Genomic DNA, 17827 nt, shown 5'->3' on the forward strand with positions numbered 1-17827 from the left:
GTGGGGTTTTTTAACATTTTTTTTTTAGAAACTTTCTACTGTAATTTTTAGTTCCCTTAGAGGATTTAAACGTTCGATCTTCCGATTACTTGTCCTATATACTGCAATGAAATACTACTGCAGTCTATGAGATTCTGACAGCCTACCTGAGAAGCCATTCTTCAGGCACGGCTTTTCACGCAATTAGCAATGACAGGCCTGGGAACCTTCAAAAGGCCCTATTCTATCATGGCAACTGAGCGGACCTCCATGATTTTGCTACTGGGTCTCTGATTGTAGGACAAAGGGAGCCCCCTACCTCTTTCTAACCCTTGATCCAATACAGTGGCTTTCAAGACGGCGGCCATGTTCCAGATATAATCTAAAAGATAGGCTACCTCACCCCCATTACTTGCTGGGGTATTCAGATATTTAATTTTCCCTTTAATTTCCTAAATAAAAGGGTGTCCTGAGACTTTTGACTCACCCTGTACATAGTTGGACATTTAACACATTTTTTTGTCTGCCTGCTTTTTGGTCTGAAAATGTTGCAAGTGGATTGTATAGCAGCATTATTGTTACTACTGGCTTTGGTATACTGCAGGGATTAGCAACCTTAAAATTTTTGGTACATTTCTACTTGTAATACTGCATAATACAAATAAAAGATAAAACAAACCATACTGATCTGCTAAACACTAGTGCCTCAAAAATAATTTTAATAACTGTTAACAGTTAAAAAAACAAGCTATTTTATGAGTTTAATCTTTTTCACTCTGATCAGTATTGTTATCACTTACACTGATCTAAAAACATTTTGCTTTTAAAGGTCAAGTATTTATCTGTTAGAAACAAATGGCAATGTATTGGCAGGTACCCTTTCAAATGAGACGTCAGGCATGAACATTTGAAATTGTTTAATGCACTGAAGCATTTGTTTTGCTCACCTGAAATTTTAAAAACCAGTAGAAAAGTGAATATTCTACTTCTTCAATAAGTATATATGCATAATATAGAATTATAATGTACCCAATTAAAGTATAACTGCTGCTTCAGTTTATTATTATTAATACAGTGTAAGAACAATATAAACATTTTTGGAATATATTGTACATTATTCAGAAGAGATGTTTCTTTTTACTAGAAAACAGGGTGTAAAGACTCTTAGCACTGCAAAGATAGGGGGAAGCTTTAAAAAAAAAAAAACTTCAATAAACAATTCTTCATTAAAATAACCGTTACGGTGAATAGAACCAATACCATTTGCACCAGATCATGATACTTGTGCGGTAGTATACACTGGGGACCAAAATTCAGAGCTCAGGGGCTATATATAAATGCCCAGAAAGAGTATGTCCCCCAGTTGACTATGTACAACAAGTTACAAAAACCCAGGCATGTGACGGTGAACCGCAATGGGGTTAATTATTTCCCAAACCAAGCTGAAAAGCCTGCCTCTTTATGTTTCACATAGTGTTCTTCAGCATTCAGTAGAACACTAATGATGAGCTCTCCTTAGCAGTGCTCAGTTAGAGTGTTAAAAAGAAGAGTCTTTACATTTTTAGACCTTACCATTTTTAAGGACACAAATCGTAATGTAGGCACTCGTCTTTTTAGGAAAAAGACGGCTACAAATAGCTTACTTGAGTGGAGGAGCTGTCACCCAGGGGCTCTGAAACAGGGTATCCCCAAGGGCCAATATTTGCGCCTTTGCTGCAATTGTTCATCCTTGCGGGATTTTAATGTGGCTGCAAATGATCTCAGATGGAGATTTGAATGCCGGGGATACCCTAGGCAAGTTTTAAATCAGGCATACCATCATGTCCTGAGTTGTGACAGGGAAGTTCTTCTGAATCCACTCATACGCCAAGAATGTACCGATCAGATCCGAATTATTGGGGATTATGATGAAGCCCATGGCCCCATCAGAGAGATCCTGTCGCAATACTGGGGGATTCTGCAAGCAGACCCATACATAGGGCACTTGGTGGGGAGTACCCCTGCCATTACTTATCGGAGGGGCAGAAACATTAGGGACCAATTGGTCTACAGCTTCCTTAATTCTGCATCGCATTCTGCTCGATTAAAAAAGGAAGGACATTTTCCAGCACCACCAATGGACTTTCATACAACATTAGATCTTTCATAAATTGCAAATCCACAGGCCAAGTTTACCTAGCCAAGTGTCACTGTTTACCGCAGGGCCAGTGACGTCACAACTTGTATCAACTGGCCTGGGCGGGGCTAAGCTCCATTCAAGTCAACAGAGCTTAGCCCCGCCCAGGCCAGTGATACTAGTCGTGATGTCACTGGGCCAGTGGTAAACAGTGAGAAGGCCGCGGCGCTGCTGGAGTGCCCCTGCCTTCTCAAACAGCTGATGGGTGTCGGACCCCCGCCGATCAGATGCTGATGATCTATCCAGAGGATAGATCATCAGTTAAAACAAACTGCAGAACCCCTTTAACTGTGTTTCAAATATTTTCAAACTGGGAATTAATATCTATACCTTTTCCCACATTGGGTTATTCCTCCTAGCCATCTTTTAACATCTGCCTTTGGTCCCTGCAATATCAATGGAGCAATGTCTCCTTAGGGGTCCCTTCTCCAATTGATAGCACGGGGTCAGTTAGAGGTGTGGTATCTTGCAGTGCTGCTTCCGTAACTGATCTGGGGGACTGGGAGGGTGGACCTGTGCTGACGTGTGGGTGGGTAGAGCCACACTGCATAAATAGCCGGCGTTCCAGTGGCTGCTTCACGGACATTCTAGTGCTGGAACGCAGCCCCTGTACTATCTGCTCATACATAAATTGGACTTGCAGCTATTTAGCATATAATTAGTTATGCAGATTCTTGTCATGTAAATGAATTGTTACTGTTTTGCTCCTAAAATTCTAAATTTAAATTTTTATTATTTTGTTAGTATTTTGTAAATCTACCTTTGGCTTTCAACACTGCCTGACTCCTTCGCAACCAAAATCTGTTCCCAGGTCTCTTCTACATGGTCCCAATGTTGGTGCCTCACTTGGGTACAAATACAGCTTTTTCTTCAACTCTACCCACGAGTGTTCGATTGAATTGAGGTCTGGAGACTGTGGGGGCCAATCCAGCACCTCTACATCATTGTCATTGAACCATTTCTTCTCCAATCTCAATGTATGCTTCGGGTCATTGTCCTGCTGGAACACTATATCATCCTTTTCATACCCATAGTACTTGAGTGTACAAAGTAACTCATCTTATAGGATACTTACATAAAGCTCAGGATTGAGACCACCATCCATCCTGGTCAAGTATCCAACGCCTTTGGGCTTGTTCACACGAACGTTGCCCCTCCGTGCCCGTGCTGTGAACCACAAATTGCGGTCTGCAATGCATGACACCGGCCATGGGGTTGGCACATGCAGATTGCGACCCCATTCACTTGAATGGGGTCCGCGATCCGTCCATTCCGCAAAAAGATAGAGCAAGTTATATCATTTTGCGTGCGGAGGCACGGAACAGAACCCACGGAAGCACTCTGCAGTGCTTCCATTCTGCACTGCATCTCCGGATTTTTGGACCCATTTAATTGAAAGGGTCCGCATCCGTGATGCAGAATGCACACAGCCGGTATTGCGGACCCGCCGTCTGCGGGCCGCAATATGGCAAAGGAGGGACAACGGTCGTGTGAACAAGCCCTTTGGCTGTGAAACAACGCCATATCATCAGGCTTCCTTCACCAAACTTGGCAGTTACTTCAATTTCTCGATCTGTTAGCCCCCTTTGCCCTTGTTTCTTCCAGACCCTTTGCACCCATCAGAACCCAGTCTATTGACTTTTGTCATATCGCTCCAAATTACCTGTTTCCAATATTTTACTGTCCACTGTTCATACTTTTTTGCAAACTCAAGCTGACACTTATTGACGATATTGAAGTGGAAGCCTTGTGTAACGCGCATCGGATATCGCTTGCATGGACGTCTGTGATCTCGCTATTACAAAGCATATGAGCCACCTCCATTGCCATGTTTGTCGCGCCAGAACTGATAGACCTTGTGATGAGCCGACTTGTTGACTCTGATATTTTGCCTGGACATCCACCTCTTGGCTTTGGAATGGATGGATGGACTTCACATGATGCAGTGTGGCAATTTTTCTGGCTGAGATACTGCTATCGATGAGCTGGATGATGCTATTTCTCTTTTCTTAGGAAATCTTCTTCATGGCTGCTCCTGTGTTCGAACCAGTGACCGTTCACTTGGGAATCACCCTAATAACACAATATTAGGGAATGAGACCAGGTTGTAATTTATAGTATACAAGAAGAAAAATATTTTTACACCACCAGGAGCAAAACAGTAACAATGCAGTTACATGACAAGAATCTGCATAACTCATCATATACTACATAGCTGCAAGTCTAATTTAAGTATGAGATAGCCAAAATAATTGTCTATAAAATTATAGTAGTCTCACATTTGAAGCTGTAGTAAATGGTGAGATATGGAGTCTGAAAGTCAAAGGTTTAAAACATTGTTACTCTTTTGCTCGTTAGTGTAGTTATCAACAACATTCCCCATATGTCTACTTTATGTTGGCATTATTTTGTGAATGTTATTTTACAAAAAATGTATTTATTTTAGAAGGTTTAGAATTTTAGAAGCAAATTTAAGGGGCTTACCTAATAGAAACCACCCATAAATAACCACATTTTAGAAACTACACCCCTCAAATTATTTAAAACTGATGTTACAAACTTTGTTAACCCTTGAGGTGTTCCACAAGAATGAACGTAAAATGGAGGTCAAATTTCCAAATAAAATTTTTGGGGGGAAGATTTTTTTATGTTAATCAATTTTTTGCTTGTGACACAGCAAGTGTTAACAGCAAAATAAACCTCAGTATGTATTACTCTTATTATGCAGTTTACAGATATAAACTGCTGTAGGGGCACATGGCAGTGGTCAGAAGGAAAGAGGCTGTCACGAGTAATGGGGAGGGAATAACACCAAATGACACACAGAAGGAATAGACCGGAGTCTAGGCCTTAAAGCTAAGGGAGAGAGATGGTGACCTCCTAGGAATCCCTAGACCTCTCCCTGACACCTGCCAGTATGAGTAGACCCTGAAGAGATGAAAATCCTCAAAAAGTGACTCCATTTTGTAAACTGAACCCCTCACGTAATTTATTAGGGCATGTACTGAGCACATTGACCCCATAGGCATTTTACGGAATTTAGAAACACTTGTGAAAATGAAAATTTTCATTTCTTCCAATAAAAGTTTGCTTTAGCCCAAAATTTTTCATTTTCACAAAGGGTAACAGAAGAAAAAGCACCCAATAATTTGTTACCCATTTTCTCCTGAATATGGCAACACCCCATATATGGTGGTAAACTGCTCTAGGAGCACATGGCAGGAATCAGAAGGGAAGCCATATGGCTTTTGCAGTGCAGAGTTTGAGCGATTGGTTTACACAAGTGCATTTAATTGATACTACTTTGCAGTAGTGTTGATCCATAGGAAAACAAAATAACATCTATTAGGTAGAAGCCGATTCCCTCATCCTAGGTGACAGCAATCTACTCCACAAAACTTGCCATAATATTTATTTCAGTAAAAAAATTAAGTCACCTTTCAAAACCTTTACTTCCTTGGTGCATTTTGACTTAACTGCATATCATACATTTCCATGCATAGAGGCTCAATAATCGACAGGAATTGTGTCCGCGTGATCAACAGCAAAAAACAACTGCACTCTCGCTTTAACACCCATGATCAGCGAAACTTCAGTTCCCAGAATGTGTCACTGTGCAGGTAAAAACTATAAAGGGGCCTTCCCTTCATTTCCAGGCTAAATGGAGGTCCTAGGGTTTGGAGTTGGAGTTTCACCAGTTATAAAGTGATGGCATACCCTAGCAATATGTCATAATTTTTGAGATGCCACAATCAATACTGATCCCAGCATCCAAGTAGAAAAAATGGGTCTGACTGTTTAAAACTTCTAGTGTGGGGTTATAGCAGGCACACCAAATGTTTGCTGTCATTTACACAGTACCTTTGAGGCCATACCTTATGTATGTCCTAAGAGATGAATGTCTATTATATATTTCCAATTTACTACAGGTAAAAATGAGAAATCAAATTTTAGAATCTCCTAGTGGGACTTAAAATGCTAAAGAAAATCAAATTGAAAAAATACATCTTACATAAATATTTTATTAACAAGCACAAAAAAATATAAAGGATATAAATGCTTAGTATCCTTGGAAATGTAACGACCAATGTTATAAAGTTAATGTGTTACTATTGGTAGCTGGTTAATGGTGTGAAAAAGTTTAAAAAAACAAAAGGTACAAACAGGCATTTTGCCATTAGAAAAAAAAAATATATTTATTGTGTGTACACGTTTATATAGCTAGTAACATGTCCTGCAACAAAGAAGATGCTATAAAGCTATGTAAAAAAAGCAACAAAAAAACAAGAGACTTATAGCTTTCACAATGCATGGAGACAAAGAAATGTGGTAAAGAGGCCAGAAACTGGCATGGATCAGAAGGGGTTAAATCATTTTCCATCACAATACCAATTTACTGCGAACTCTCACAGGTTCATGCAACTTTTACTAGAGGAAGACAAATCTTCTGTAGAAATTAAAACTAGAAAAGTGAATGAACTGAGCAAGCAAGCACTTAAGTTCAAGGACAACGCACAATTTAACAAGAAAGATGGGATCCTGCAGAGCACATAAGAACAGGAACGGAAATACCAACAGTTTATCCATGATTTCCTGGAATTTAATGAAAATAGAGCTTATGCCTTTTTGAATAAAACCCAACATAAGAATATTGCTATAGAAGTCTCCTCTTTAGACACTAAAGACTGACATTGCATAAACAAAGCAGAGAGATAGACCAAGGAATACAGAGGCAGAGGGAGACCCCCAAGAAGGTACCAGAGATACCAAAGAACACCCAGGGTCATGGTAAACAGGAAAAGTTATTTATCTGAGCCACCCACACTGAATACATACCATCTAAGGAACAAAAATCAAGTGAACCAGAAGTGAGAAAGAAAAGGGATATGCAGATCATAACTCTGAAATTAACTTAAAAAGGGCCTTTCCTTCATTCCTACAATAAGATTTGATCCTTTTGAATGGGTAAACGTTTATGAGAAAGCTCCAATGGTTTAAATACTGCAGATAAAAAAAATAAGTGAGGAATATGATATAGAATTGCAGGAATTATCAGCAACACATACTTTAGCTGAATTCCTAAAGCAGGGATCAGCAACCTCCAACTGTTGCGAAATAAAAATTCCCAGAATGCTTCATTTACTTCTATTGGAGATACAAGAACACCTGAGCAAGTGTGCATGCTGGGAGCTGTAATTTAACACTTAGACCCTTAATGCGACCCAGGATAAATTCAAATTACCAAAACCAAAAGCCAAAGGCTAACTAATTCCTGTTTTAGGTCATTTTCCCTATGTCTTATAAAACATAACATTTAATGTATATTTATTAAAACCAAACTTTATGGTACCCAACTTACTAACTATATTAAAATATGAAGATGGCCAATTGAGTATTTATCTTTTTATAGTATTGTATCTAACTGCTATGAGAGATCAACAGGGATATTATCTTCATATCCCCTTTAAACACTGTGCTGTTGTATAAATCATAACAATGTTACTCTGTAATAGGTCATGCCAGTAATTGACTACTATTGTTACAGCTAAATTGTCAGCTTTAGTTACACTATTGCTTTCAGTACGTTACTATTTCGTAACTAGTTGTGAGATATAATTATTATTTATGTTTAGTCCTGCTAATCTGATGTATGTAACTAATGTCTGTCCCTCATCGCTGTTCTCATTCAGTTGTTCCTATAGGTGAACAGGGTGTCTGCAGTTCTCCCCACCACTCTATTCACTCATATGGTCACTTCTTTTAAAAGTAAAACATTCACAGCCCCCGGCCCCAACATGTTTCGTCGCTTACAGCAGCGTCTTCAGGGGAAATGGAGCTACAGCTAACAAGAGCGCTTCCATCAGATATCAGAGTGTAGGTACATATTTGTCACTATCCAATACGGGAGCACTCCTGTCAGAGCTACATGGGGATTGGCCACTTATATCTTTATATTCCACTGCTCCTACCTCACTGCTAGTATCTATCCAGTAGTGTTGATCACGAATATTCGAATTTCTAATTTTTATCGCGAATATAGGTACTTTGAAAATTTGCGAATATTTCGAATATAGTTATATATATTCGTAATTTCGAATATTCGATTTTTTTTTCCCTTTTTTTTATTCGAAGAAAAAAAAAAAACAGTACACATGATCCCTCCCTGCTTCTAGCTTGTGGGCCAATAAGAAGGCTGCAATATACCTGACTTTAGGAGTAGTAGTGTTTGCGAATTTTGCTCTATATTATTTTTTTCGAATATTCGCTATTTTGCTATATATTCTTGTTTTAGAATATTACGAATATTCGAAAAAGCGAAGTTATAGCAATATAGCGAATATTCGAAAAAAAACGAATATAGAGCAATTTAGCTAATAAAGTGCTATAATCTTTTTTTTTATAGTTGCAATTTTTTTCCAATCTGAACTTCAGATGAGAAAAAAATTACAACTATTAGAGAAAGAAGATTATAGCACTATATTAGCTAAATTGCTCTATATTCGTTTTTTTTTGAATATTCGCTATATTGCTATATATTTGTTTTAGAATATTATGAATATTTGAAAAAACAAAGTTATAGCAATATAGCGAATATTCAAAAAAAAAACGAATATAGAGCAATTTAGCTAATATAGTGCTATAATCTTTGTCTAATAGTTGTAAGTTGAAAAATTCACAATAAAAATTCGAATCCGAAAAATCGAATTACGAAAATTTGCATATTACACAATCATTACCTTGTCGATTTTTCGAGTAAAAAAATCGTGAATTTTCGAATTTTCAATGAATATTCTAAAAATATTCGCGAAATATTGCGAATTCGAATATGACCCCTGCCGCTCATCACTATCTTAGATTTTTTAGGCTGTTTTCTTCTTTTAGAGATCACATTATTTTGTCATATAGTTTGTATATGTATGCTTGGAGGTGTAGAAACTCCAAATTTGAATGCGCCTTGATTTTCACCTATAGGCTACATTTGGTGCACCTGTGAAGCCTGCATCATATGAGTTAGCCTTAGGTGGGACTCACAGCTTTCTGCCTCCTCCCATGTGTGGTTTCACACTGGAGGTAACTGGGAGCTGTTTTCTGTGAGTCGGACCTTACGCTCCTGTTATTAGCCCACTGGCCCCTGGTATTGCCTATACGGCACAGGTAGGTTAGCGTTAGGTCCCGTGCCACCTGAGATACCTTGACGTGGTGCGCAGGCTCCGGTATGTCCTTCATATAAGGATATATTGGCTAAAGTCTCATTTTAACATCAGTGTGAGTGTTTAGTCAGATTTTGTTGATTGCATCCACCATAGTAGTACACCTATTTGTATAAAAGTTTATTTAATATAGTCAATTATATCCACACACTTTGTTATCTGGTGTAGGATGTTTTTGTGGCACTTGTGGTCTGCTGCGGGCATCCTCCATTGCATGAATTTTTTGCTGGTGATCGCCATTAGCAACGGACCACATATGCAGGATTTTCTCCCCCTGGTATAGATGCATAACTGCATACGGGGTTGAGCATTTCCTGCTTTATGAGACCACATTATTTTGTCATGCTGTTTTCTTCTAGTTGTGCAGACTCCAGGACTCATACTTTTCAGCTTCAATTCATTTTACTGCGCTTGCACTTATACTTAAGCTCATTCCACTTCCCAGTACCTTGGATGCGCTTGCGCCGCAACTTAGATAAATTCACAACGCCGATTCTCAATTGCGCATGACTTGGGACTTAGTTTTTCTTGGCTTCTACAGTATTTGATACTATTCCTAAAGTTATTTTATTATTTTCATCCTCATAATCATTTTATAGCTCAGTGAAAACTATAATAATATAGTTTTCATATAGTTAGCTTTTGGTTTTGGTGCTGGGAGTTGTAGTTTCACAGCAGCTGGAGTGCCCAAGGCTGCTGTCCCAGTCTTAAAGGAAGGAGAGAAGAATAGGTCTGATAGGTCCCATAAAGACAAGAACTATTTTTTCATCTGCACAATGTATCATTTTGTGTAAGATGTCCTTGAGGTGCATGCGGTCCGCACCGGTATCCTCCATTGTACGCATTTTTTGCTGGGGATTGCTGTTGTCTGCGGACCGCATGTGGAGGAATTGCTCCCCTGGTTATAGACACGCTACAGTGTCTGGGTTTGGAGCATTTCCACCCATTTAGGCCACTTTTTTCAGTGAGTTTTTGTCTGTATGTATATGGATTGTGCCACTTCATTGTGACACCTGGTAGCTTCTGTGTCACATGGTCTGTTGTGGGTGCAGCTCACAGCTTTATTCTACCTCACAGTGCATTGGTGATACCACTATGGAGGCATGTGAGAGCCTGGCTGTGAGGTAATTTCTAGCATTGTTCAGACCCTGTTCACACACCACAGGCGTTTTAGTGGTAGGACCCCATGCTTGCTGAGACACCGTGACGTGGTGCGTGAGGGGCTCCGATATGTTCCTGACTGGAAGATATTGGCAAAGTTCTCAGCTTTTAACATGGGCTTGAGGAATTAGTTAGTATTGTCAGTTGCGTATCATTTTGGTGCATTTTCTGCAGTGATTTGTCTGATAGATCCCATCACTAAATTAAAACTCGAGTACATGTACTCTATGTGTGGACAATACACACATCACAGTCTCAATTTTTTTTGTTGCAGATTCTTAATATTATCAAAAACTTGATACAGATCCAAGTCCTGCATTCTCATCTGAACTTAAACAACATCAATCTAGGGCACTGAGAGATAGACTCAGGCATAATCAGGATGTGTTTAGATTCCGTTTACCGGACTTCCCCACATTACCACCTTATATGCATTGCCAAAAATTCATAAAGTCATGAATCCGCTGAATGGTAGGCCAATAGTCAGAATAGGAGTCAGAGGTTTTAATCAGAATGTGGGAAAAATATGTGGATGTGATACTAAGACCATTTGTGGAAGCACTACCATCTTAAGGGCCCTTTATACGGGCCAAGAATTGAACAGATCATCGCTAACGAGCATTCATAATAATGCTTGTTAGTGAGGATCTGGCAGTGTAAATGCACCACCGATGAACAAGCAAATGGGTTGTTCATAGCATGATTGGATAGTTTGTGCAGGCACAAAAATCTTTGTTTTCAGACAGCAGATCGTGCTATGTAAACACAATCTGCTGCCGGGAAACAACGAGTCTGTATGGGGCAGAGCGATGGCATTAGCTATCGCTCCTCCCTATACTCTGGAGGAGATCGTGCATGTAAATGCGCCAGTCTCCTCTGCTAGCAATCAGCAGATTGGAAATGCTTCCCTCCCGACAACCTACTTGAACATCATCCTGTGTAAAGGGACCTTTACATACACGATACATCTTTCTTACTACTGAGAATAAGGCGGTCATTTATGACCAAATACATGCCACTTTTTGACGTATATTTGGTGCAGATTTTGTCGCAAAGGTGATTTACTGCAAATTCTGCAAATTCTTCCCCTTCCATGCTTGGTATGCCAGTTCTAAAAAAGGGGGCATGGCGTGGGCAGGGAAGAGGGTGGGTCTCCAGTTTTTGGCATAGAAAATTATAAAAATTCACACCAGCAAGGGAGCTGGCATAGATTTAAGGCTTTTGTATGCTGGCAGGGGATGCGCCTAAGCTATATAGAGGCCAGCGCCTCTAAATAACTTCATAGTTATTAAATAACATTAAGTGCCAGCGCAGGAGGATTAAGACCAATCTTTATAAATGACCCGATAGATGTTATACAGCTGAACACAACAACACTCCTGGCCTCCATCGATATGGATAGCTACTATCCTCATCACTAGGGGTCGTTGATCCAGGAAGTTATTCTGATTGCCTGATTGGAGTCGGGAAGGAATTTTTTATTCCCCTAAAGTGGGGAAAATTGGCTTCTACCTCACAGTTTTTTTTTTTGCCTTTCTCTGGATCAACTTGCAGGATGACAGGCCGAACTGGATGGACAAATGTCTTTTTCCGGCCTTATGTACGATGTTACTATCCTACTTACCTGAGTGCAGATAATGAATTTGTACTTGACCTATTGGAATTTAGTCTCATCAGGGCACTGTGATGAGCAGTCTTTGCTCACCGAATTACGTGAATTTGCTCCAGGGCTGGTGGGAGGCTGACATCATGTAGTCTGAGAATGAAAACATTATATATGGGCTAAGCCCTCATTCTGATATAAAATCTGAGACTCTCAGCCAATATGGAACTCTCTGCTTGAGGTGGTGGTGATGGTGAGTTCACTAAAAGAGTTCAAGCTGGGCCTGGATGTATTTCTGGAGTGTAATAATATTACAGGCTATATCTACTAGAGATGGTTCGTTGATCCAGGGAGTTATTCTGATTGCCTGAATGGAGTTGGGAAGGATTTTTTTTCCCCTTAAGTTGGGAAAATTGGCTTCTACCTCATAGGTGTTTATTTGCATTCCTCTGGATCAACTTGCAGGATAACAGGCTGAACTGGATGGACAGATGTCTATTTTCGGCCTTATAAACTATGTTACTATGTTAATATATTTTGATGAAAACACATCTGTGCCCACCTACCAGCACCAAGGTGGTCTCAGTCAGGCAGGACCTGCTCCAAATCTATATATGCCCTTGGGCATCTAAATTCATTAGAGCAGACCCTGCAAATATAGTCTGCTTCTTAGTCTTACCTCTGTGTGCATGTACCGCCTAATCAAGGCGGTGGGATAGGGGAGGGCAAAAGTGCACAAAAAAATGTTACTCCCAAGGTTAAATAGAAGCGCATTCACACTTGAAGGTAGACCTATCTATGCCGTTGGGCATCTACATTCAGAAGAGCAGACCCTGCTCATATAATGTGCTCTCCAGAATGCAGATGCCTAACAGGATAAATAGGTTCAGGGTGGGGCTTGTCAAACTGAGACCACCTTGGCACTGGTAGGTAAATTTAGCAGATCTTTATAGTATCAGTCTAAGTTTATATTGTCCACATTTTATCCCATGATCCAAAATTTGTGATTGTTAGAATTATTAAATCTAAAGTAGATGTTGCAAAAGAGGGAGGGATTATTGATTCAGTACAATATTCATTTTTATAAATGATAATGATACTGCGCTCTGCGACTGAATGTACTTAAATATAATGGGGAATTGCACGGTGGAGGCTTGTGTTATTTATAATATAGCGCACAAATGTACACCAACCCTCAAGTATCTTCCTAACATGAACAGTGTACCTGTAAAAATATGTAGATTCTTGCTCGATGCGGTAGTCGCACCTTCCTGGAGTCAAAACTCAAATAATTAATACGGAGGAAACATACAAGCAAACCATAAAAGATTTTATAACTTGTAATAGCAAGGGAGTTATATATACAATAACGTGCCCCTGCAAAAAGATATGCCGCACCAAGAGACCTCTAAAGAAAAGGATAGGGGAGCATATAAACAACATAGAGAGAAAGTATGAAGGTCACCCATTGTCCCGTCACTACAATATGAAACATGGAGGGAGTTTTCTGGGTTCCAAATTTTGTGGGGTGGAAATAATACAGAGAAATAAAGGGGGGGGGGGGGCGACTATATTATAAATAACACAAGCCTCCACCGTGCTATTCCCCATTATATTTAAGTACATTCAGTCCCAGAGCGCAGTATCATTATCCTTTATAATAGTGCCTCCTCCAGTGCGGCAGATCTTGCGGTTCTGCTGCGATACCGCTGCCACAGTATAGCACATACACAGAGAGCCTTTGAAGCAACTATATTACAGAGTAATATTCATTTTTATTGATTATACATCCTCGAACACATTTGATTTATACACTGCCTGTTCAAAAAAAAAAAGTCGCCACCTGGATTTAACTAAGCAAATTGTTATGAGCCTCCTATTGGATAATTACTGCATGGGCAATTATCTTTCAGCTGGCAATAAATTATTTAACCCCAACTGGTGCAATGAGCTGCTTCTCATTTCCTAAACATCCATGTCAAAAGACACATCTTGTGGTCATGGAAAAGATGTTAGTCTGTTTGAGAAGGGTCAAATCATTGGCATGCATCAAGCAGAGAAAACATCTAAGGAGATTGCAGAAACTACTAAAATTGGGTTAAGAACTGTCCAATGCATTATTAAAAACTGGAAGGATAGTGGGGACCCATCGCATTCGAGGAAGAAATGTGGTGGGGAAAAAGATCCTGAATGATCGTGATCGGCGATCACTTAAACGTTTAATGAAATCAAATCGAAGAAAAACAACAGTAGAACTCAGGTCTATGTTTAATAGTGAAAGTAAGAGCATTTCCACATGCACAATGCAAAGGGAACTCAAGGGATTGGGACTGCACAGCTGTGTAGCCATAAGAAAACCACTAATCAGTGAGGCAAAACAGAAAAAAAAAGGCTTCAATTTGCTAGGGAACATAAAGATTGGACTCTGGAGCAATTGAAGAAGGTCATGTGGTCTGATGAGTCCAGATTTGCCCTGTTCCAGAGTGATAGGCGCATCAGGGTAAGAAGAGAGGCAGATGAAGTGATGCACCCATCATGCCTAGTGACTACTGTACAAGCCTGTGGGGGCAGTGCTATGATCTGGGGTTGCTGCAGTTGGTCAGGTTTAGGTTCAGTAAAAGTACGTGCTCCAAGAATGAGGTCAGCTGACTACCTGAACATACTGAATGACCAGGTTATTCCATCAATGGATTTTTTCTTCCCTGATGGCACGGGCATATTCCAAGATGACAATGCCAGTATTAATCGGGTTCAAATTGTGAAAGAGTGGTTCAGGGAGCATGAGACATCATTTTCACACATGGATTGGCCACCACAGAGTCCAGACCTTAACCCCATTGAGAATCTTTGAGATGTGTTGCAAGATCTTGGTGAAAAATTTATGCAACACTGGATGGAAATAAATCTTGTGACATTGCAGAAGCTTATCGAAACAATGCCACAGCGAATGTGTGCCGTAACCAAAGCTAAAGGCTTTTTTTGGGGGACAGGCAATGTACCGTATTTTTCGCCCTATAAGACACACCGGCCCATAAGACGCACCTAGATTTTTGGGGAGGAAAAAAAGATTTTTTTTTTAACCAGAAGGTGTGCTTTTGGTGGGTTTGGAACTAATGGTGGTCTGTGGATGGCGCTATTACTGGGGATCTGTGGATGACGGACACTGTTATGGGGGGGATCTGTGGATGACGAACACTGTTATGGGGAGATCTGTGGATGACGGACACTGTTATGGGGGGATCTGTGGATGTCGGACACTGTTATGGGAGGATCTGTGGATGACGGACACTGTTATGGGAGGATCTGTGGATGACGGACACTGTTATGGGAGGTATTAGAAAGAAATCCCAGCAGACGTGTCTTCAATGCTTGTGAAATTTATTTTGCAAGTAGCAATATGTCCGTGAATAGGACGCGTTTCGGCTCAATAGCCTTTCTCAACAGAGATCTGTTGAGAAAGGCTACTGAGCCGAAACGCGTCCTATTCACGGACATATTGCTACTTGCAAAATAAATTTCACAAGCATTGAAGACACGTCTGCTGGGATTTCTTTCTATTACACGTGGTAATTATCCTATCCCGTGCGGCGTGCAATCTAGCGTGTGCCGGCCAAACTTCTTTCTACTGTTATGGGAGGATCTGTGGATGACGGACACTGTTATGGGGGATCTGTGGATGACGGACACTGTTATGGGGGGATCTGTGGATGATGGACACTGTTATGGGGGGGATCTGTGGATGATAGACACTGCTATGGGGGGATCTGTGGCTGGCACTGTTATGGAGGATCTGTGGCTGGCACTGTAACAGGGTGGATCTGTGGATGGCACTGTTACAGGGGGGATCTGTGGGTGGCGCTGTTATATATGTGCCATCCACAGACCCCCCAACCCATAACAGTGCCATCCACAGACCCCCCCAGCCCATAACAGTGTCATCCACAGACTCCCCCCAGCCCATAACTGTGCCATCCACAGATCCCCCACCGCCGCTCCAGTATACAAATATAATTTCTTATTCAATTAAAAGTTATTACAGATGCCCCCCAACTCCTAATAGTACCGTACATCCTAACCGCTCCAGTACAATGCAGACAGGCAGGCCGGGCGGACGGCGCGTCACTCACTGATGTCACTTGCCTGCGCCACCTGCTTCATTCATAAAGTAGGCGGCGCAGGCATGTGATGTCAGTGAGTGACGCGCCCGCCTGGCCTGCCTGCCTGCATTGTACTGAAGTGGTTAGGATGTAAGGTACTATTAGGAGTTGGGGGGCATGTTTAATAACTATTAATTGAATAAGACATTTTATATTAGTATACCGGAGCAGCAGTATGGGGCTATAGTACACTGACTGCACCACCCCGCCGCTATTGTCGGCCCCCAGTTCCTCCTCCCAGTCCCTCCTCCCGCTCTCGCATACATCGCTGCCAGCGATGTAAAACTGCCAGCATTCGCCCCATAAGACGCAGGGGCATTTTTCCACCATTTTGGGGGCAGAAAAAGTTCTTCTTATGGGGCGAAAAATACGGTATATTACCCAAAATTCACAAATCTCTTGTCAACCAGCCTGGACGTCCAATCGTCGTGGTAGGGAATCTGTTTTTCCTAACATTACTATTAGAGATGAGCAAATTTTAAAAAAATTCCATTTGCCGGTTCGCCGAATTTTTTTTGCAAAAATTTGCTTTGATCCAAATTAATTTGTGGCGAATTTCTTTAAAAAAAGGGCTATTTCCGTGCTGCAGAGAGCCTTTATAGCGGTGTAGAATACTGTGCCTTGCAGTAACACGCATAGGGAGTCTGCTATGCTAGTGAAATAATACTGTGAGTCAGTATGACATGCAGATGACAGGAGCTCTTAGAATCACTGCACACTTGTCACCGCCAGATATCTGAGAAGCTCTGACAGACGTTCTTCAGAACCTCTTGCTTGAGGTTCTTTTGTTTTGCTTTTGTTTTGTCATCTCGTTTCCCTCTCTCAGCTGTCATCTAGTTGCACTGATTGCATCCCTTTAAATCCCCTCCCATACTGCATCACTTTGCGGTTTATACACCTTCCTGGATTGTGCTCATGCTGGATGCTGCAACTGATGCTCTACAGATAAGTCTGTTCCTTTATTTGTGTTTTCCTGTTGGCATGATCCTAGGTGACCCTGACTCCCTCCGTATTAAGTGTAGGGAGCCGGTGGTCGTGTCCTCTTACTATTATAGGGTGTTCAGGTGTCATACAGTCGAGGCATGAGGGCATGCAATTATCTATCATAGAGATCTTTGCATGGGCTGAGAAGTCATGGAGAGTGCTAGGGCTTTTACAGGGCTCACCCTTATGTTCCTTAGTTTGGGATCAAGTCAGTCGGATCTTCATCTGTTGTCTTCTAGTTTTCTGCAACACCATCCGTGACAACACTTCACTTTTTGGGGCAGTCACAGGGCCAAAACTGACCAAATAACTGAAGCATCAACTCAGCCTTACAGGTGGATGTTAGCATCAAGAAGAAGCACAGTCCATTTACACCCTCATCAGCTGATTCCACATAGATGTCTACAGAACCTGTTCTATTAAATGCTTATACAAGTAGAGCCCCCCTGACAGAGTGGAGAGGGTGTCAACAGTAAGTTTGTGTTGACGTCACTGATTAATTTGCCATTCCTCTGATCCTTCAGAACAATAACCCACAAAAAACGGATCCTGTCTG

The sequence above is a fragment of the Bufo gargarizans genome, chromosome 2 (assembly GCF_014858855.1).
Source record: "Bufo gargarizans isolate SCDJY-AF-19 chromosome 2, ASM1485885v1, whole genome shotgun sequence".
In the NCBI taxonomy this organism is placed as follows: domain Eukaryota; kingdom Metazoa; phylum Chordata; class Amphibia; order Anura; family Bufonidae; genus Bufo; species Bufo gargarizans.